General features: G+C 43.0%; 1 long non-coding RNA gene across 2 annotated transcripts; it reads right to left on the bottom strand.

The window, feature by feature from the left end:
- Window positions 1–1,471: 1,471 nt before the first annotated feature.
- On the bottom strand, window positions 1,472–5,125 carry LOC120503833. Of its 2 annotated transcripts, none has more exons than XR_005627854.1 (3): window positions 4,964–5,125; window positions 2,828–4,281; window positions 1,472–2,479 (listed from the first exon to the last, which is right to left on the bottom strand). It is a non-coding gene; the product is annotated as an uncharacterized LOC120503833 (long non-coding RNA). The 2 variants fall into 2 exon arrangements; XR_005627856.1 differs by having other exon boundaries at window positions 1,472–2,956; window positions 3,961–4,281.
- Between the last annotated feature and the right edge of the window lie 735 nt (window positions 5,126–5,860).

The raw sequence follows: 5,860 nt of genomic DNA, 5'->3' as shown, positions 1-5,860 counted from the left end.
TAAATAAGTGAAACTGTGGTATAGATGCCAGCATGCAATGGTACCTTTTATTTTCTGCACTCCATGATGCACTCCAACAAAGATTATTTTTGTTCTCTGATTAAAAACATCTTACAAAACTTGTTCATCTACCACTGTCAACAGGAAGGAAATATGGACTATATCCAAATAAAGATTTCAATAACTACCTCAGGGTTTCAATGAGTGTTTGGGACTTAACAGACAAATTTAGTTAAAAATAAAACCAAACCAGCAAAAAAGACCCCTAAACTTGCTCACCCAGAAGACCAGAATGTGAACTGATAAGATACCTCTATCTTCAACTTAGAAGAACCCTGAGCTCCTGTTGTTGCCATCCTGTTCGCACCCAATAGTTCTGTGCACTGGAAAACTAAGCATCCTGTTCAAGCCTATGAGATTCCAGAGACACACTAGGCACTCCTGTGAATTCAATCTGGTCTCAACTAGCCCAGAGCACAACCAACACCTGTAGATTATTTCAAAACATAGCACTGATGACATTCATTTCATTTAGCTTTGTGGGCACTGAAAATTGTAACACATTTTCAGCCTTTAGCCAGAGCTAATAAATTCACCATAATGAGGTTCTCTGTCATCTACACACTTAATCACTAGAGAATCACCAGGAAGACTTTGAACCATCTACACTGAATTATTTTTGATAGTGGAGGCAGTAGCTGTCTCAGATAAAACCCTTAGTCCTGATTCAAAAGCAGAATCAGTCATTTTCACCTCCCAAATGAGCACCCTATCTGCTAGGTTGCAGAGCCAAACTCAGTTGTGCTTGCCCTCTTGGCACCCTCTTTAACATCCTCATGCAGCCACTCAGCTAAAGGCTCAACCCACAGCAACCCTTCCTGGACAGTGGCTGCAGGCAATAAGAGGCTATTGAAGATGTTGGCACCTATTTACCTGGTTGCTATTTGCTTCTTTTTAACTCCAGGTACACAAAATTACCCATCTGCAGCCTGTAAAACATGGGATGACCAATGTCACCCAGAGTGGTCATTTCCTTTTTTACTGGCAGTAGAGCTTCTTCCCACTCCTTAAGCTCTGCACTTCTCGTTGTTCCACCTCCTGAGTCTCCTATTTCCTCATCCCACTGGGGGATTACAGCCACCTACCTTTGGCTTCTGGATTCACTATAAAGTCTGTAAGCCTAGCACCTAAGCGAATGTCCACCGTCGAAGTCTTAAAGTCTTACCCACCAAATGAGTTTATCCTTTCTGGCTACAGTCTTCCTTATAAATCCACAGATGGTTTCTTCTGAAGGCTGTAGAAAAGCTTCAAAGTGTCAAGTGAGATGACATGTCTTGACAACAAGGTTGATAACAACCTATGTCCATAGAAAATTAGCCTAAAAAGACCCATGAACTAATCTTCATCTTCCATATATTTTCTCAAATGACAAAAAAAAAAAAGCAAACCAAAACAAACAAACTTTAAAAAAAAAACAATAAAAACCAACCAAACAAACAAACAAAAAAGAAAAGCCACGCATACCAAAACAAGAGATGAACTAAAAAGAAGATTCCAGAGACAAGTATTATGCTCCAAATGAAAGCATAAAGCATATGATGCACACTTGACCCAATTATCCTTTAGCAGATAATTACCCTGCTTATTCCCGAGCAGGGCACTCCCTGGATTATGTTCTCTTGTTTATCTTGCATGGCAAGAGCTCTCTGTGAGAACAATCACAAAACAGAGGAAGGAAGACAGGTAAGTATATTTGTTCAAGGAATCTTTGGGAGAGGAACAGCAGTGTTCTGCTGTGCCAAAAATAATTGCTCATTTGGTCTGCAAGAGGTTCTGTTCCACATCCTCTGCAAGAGGTTCTGTTCCACATCAACTAACAGTCCTCCCAATAAGGAAGAAAAGGTTGGTTTCTTGGTCTTCTGTTTATTGAATTTTTTTAACTCAAGCAATTCCCATTAAGCAAGAGACCCCAAAGTAATTTGAAATATAATAGATTGGGTTGGAAGGAACATTTAAAGGTCATCTAGTCAAAGCCCCCTGCAACGACATCTCTTCAATTTGACCAGGTTGCTGAGAGCCCTGTCCAGACTGATCTTGCATGTTTTCCAGGGATGGGGCATCTAACACCCCTCTGGGCAACCTGTTCTTGTGTTTCGCCACTCTCATTGTAAAAAATGTCTTCCTTATATCTACTCTGAATCTACCCTCTTTTATTTCAAAACAATGAGACCTTGTCCTATTACTACAAACCCTGTTAAAAAGTCTGTCCCAGTCTTTTTTTTAAGCCTCCTTTAAGTATTAAGAGGACTTCTCCAGGCTGAACAACCCCAGCTCTCTCAGAGCTGTTTCATTGCTTTGACCTTTTTTGTGGCCTTCCTCTGCACCCCCTCCATGTCTCTCCTGTGCTGAGGACTCCCAAGATGAATGCAGTATTCCAGAACAGTATCACAGATTAAGTGATACTTACTTCTCACTTCACCTGTAAGAGAGAAGTAGCAATATGTTTATTGATATAAACAAGCAACTTAACAAAGTCTGATAGTAAATGTGACAGTGGTTTAACAAGATTCAATTCAAGGTACACTTGATTTTTACTGCATAGAGGTCAGAGTCAGACAAAACTGTCAGGGACACCCTCCTGTTGAGTGATGAGGTTAAAAAAAAGACACACTGCTTTCTTAACTGCTTTCTGAGGGGAATTTGGATGGATGGAGACAGTCCCAGACTCGGTTTCGGTGGTTTATGCCTCAAGGATAACCTGTGCACAATCAATCCTTTATATCACTCAGCTATGATTTCAAAGTTTAGCATGCTATTAATCACTTACCAAGAATCTGTTGCAGTGAGAGGTCTCTCAGCAATAAGGAGTAGGCCTGAGAGGTGTTCCTGCTCAAGGAGAGATCCTGGCATGCGATTCACTCCCATGAGGGACAGCTCAATGGGCCCAGGCTGTCCACTATTCATGGAATAAAAGATTGACTTACAGTCATATTTACATACCAGATGTATTTTGGGTTGTTGCATGGTCAACTAGCCCTGAGCTGTTGGCAAAACTAACTCCCCTTAGTTGTCGAACAAGATTTAGGGTCCTTAGCTATTGGATTGATATCTGTAAGTCAGACACAGCTATCACAACCACCACTGGTGGCCATTGGTTAAGCAGAAAAAGGCAAGGTGGGGACCACAGTGTCACAATGGTGTCCTACAGGAGGAAAGCTGAGGAGCAGAATCACCTTTCTCGATGTTCTGGCCACACATCTTTTGATGCAGCCCAGGATGCAGTTGTCTTCTGGACTGAGAGTGCATTGCTGGCTAAGTCCAGCTGCTCATCCACCCAAGCTGTTTCAGCAGGGCTTCTCTCATTCCCTTCATCCCCCATCTTATATTGGTATCAGAGATTGTCCCAACCCAGGTAGAGAACCTTGTACTTGGCCTTGTTGACTCACATGAGATTCCCATGGGATTATTTATTGATCTTGTCCAGCTCCCACTGGGTGGCATCCTGTCCCTCGGGGCTGTCAACCATACCACTGAGCTTGGTGTAATTTACAAATTTGCTGAGGGTGCACTCAACCCCACTGTCTATGCCATTGATAAAGGTATTAAATACTACTGATCCCAATTTGGAAGCCTGATGACACCACTGATCACTAATCTCCAATTGGATGTTGAACCATTCAGCACTAGTCTCTGGTTGTGGAAATCTGACTCTTCCTAAAAATTTGTTTTGGTAACCCTGTAGCTTTAGAATGAACCAGAAGAAACTGAAGAGCTGTTCTTTTGCTTTACTGATAGAAAAGTTCTTAAGAATACATTATTCTTCTAAACAGACCTCATGGAAATGGCAGACAGGCATGTGAACTGCAGATCTGTGTATTAATTTGACACACATAAATTGAAGCCTCTTTACCTAGAACTGCCCACCCACTCTAGATGGTGACTGTGTAAGGATCTACTTACATAGGAGATGAGTGTCTAAGTAAGAGCCTTTAACAGTTTATGGTGATCTTGTGTGTTGATTTGGGCAGAGGTGGTTGACCATCTTCACAGTGGGTGAGGTGGGGTTGTGTTTTGGATCTGGACTGGGCAGAGTTGATAATACAGAGATGTTTTTCTTGTTGCTGAACAGGGCTTACACAGATCCAAGTACTCTTCCACTTTTTGTACCACTGCTCTGGTGAGGAAATTGGGGGTGTATGGGAGGTACACAGCTGGGATAGATGATCCAAACTGACCAAAGGGAGTTTCCATACCATATAGCATCATGCTCAGTATATCAAACTGGGGAGAAAAACAAGGAAGGAGAGACACACAACACATTTGGAGTGATGGCCTTTGTCTTCCCAAGTAACTGCACATTGCACATGGTGGAGCCCTGCTCCCCTGGAGATGTCTGAACATACCTACCTGCCAATGGGAAGCAGTGAATTAATTCCCTCGTTTGCTCTGTTTGTTTGCACAGCTTTTGCTTTCCCTATTAAACTGTTTTTATCACAGCCCATGAGTTTTCCACCTTTTACCCTTCTAATTCTCTTTCCTAATCCTGAAGGGGAGGGAGGGAGGGAGGGAGGGAGGGAGGGAGCATCTGCCTGGGGCTTGGCTGCTGAGTGGGGTTAAACCACGAGCATCCTTGTTTGGTGCCCAACATGGTGCTTGAAGGGTTTGAGATTATGACAGATCTGATTGGGACGTGCTAGACTGAATTTATATCTGTTAGTGCTGTTTAGCTGGTAATGAGTGGGTACCTATGCTTGCCATGGGGCTCGCTTTCCTGACTGCATGTTAGAGCCTAGTGCTAGTTAGTGACTGTTTTTCGCTCACAGCTTTTGCTTTCCCTATTAAACTGTTTTTATCACAGCCCATGAGTTTTCCACCTTTTACCCTTCTAATTCTCTTTCCTAAGTGCTAGTTAGTGACTGTTTTTCGCTTTTGCTGCTTGCTGTAGTGCTCTGCTACTTCTCACCTTATTGAATTGTGCCTGGGAACATCTTGATAGCAGCCATGGTGATGTTTGCCAGCTTGGGCTGGCAGGTGGCCAGGGTGCTCCTGCTGGTTTTGTGCTGTTGCACTGGACAGGCTGGAACATTGGTCTGAACCTGAGCTGAAGTTCAGAGAGAGCAAACAACTGTGTGGTGCTTCCCAGCTTGGGCTGGCAGGTGGCCAGGGTGCTCCTGCTGGTTTTGTGCTGCTGCACTGGACAGGCTGGAACATTGGTCTGAACCTGAGCTGAAGTTCAGAGGGAGCAAACAACTGTGTGGTGCTTGGTTGCTGGCTGGGGTTAAACCACGACATCTGGTCAATTAAGGCAATGGAGCACTGAAGAAAGCTGGCTGCTGGACCACTGCACTCCCACTCCAAGTGGATATAATGAACATGAGGAATGGCTGGGAAAGGAAGGAAAAAGACTCTTTCAATTAGAGGATAATTCCTATCTGAGAAAAGTAAAGGGAAAGGAACGCAGCCAGCATTACATTTGTGTTTTACAATTAGTAATCTGAGAGCATGAACAAGAGTGATTTCCCTGGACTATATTCCAGTAGCTGACCAGTGAGGAAAAAGAAAGGAGTGAAGAAAGATGAAGGTACCAGGGGAACACCTGGTGGGATCAGGATGCACTCTCGTTCATTTATGAAAAGTAATATTTAATGTGGCTGTCAATACTCAGGGATCAAAAAGGCGGTTTTTTCCCTAAGGATATGAAGTCTCCATGTGACATGTCAACATTCTAAGAAACACACTCCCAAGCTGACAGGAATTCAGGAAGCTGAAATTCTCTAGAGAGTTTTGCTATATTGTATGTAAAGCAGGTACTGACAACCCTGCAAATATTCTGGCTCATAAAATTAAGTTTAAAACCACA

Source organism: Passer montanus, unplaced genomic scaffold (genome assembly GCF_014805655.1).
Source record: "Passer montanus isolate IOZ18808 unplaced genomic scaffold, ASM1480565v1 scaffold10, whole genome shotgun sequence".
NCBI classification, from domain to species: Eukaryota; Metazoa; Chordata; class Aves; order Passeriformes; family Passeridae; genus Passer; species Passer montanus.
This window is presented reverse-complemented; position numbering and strand designations above follow the sequence as displayed.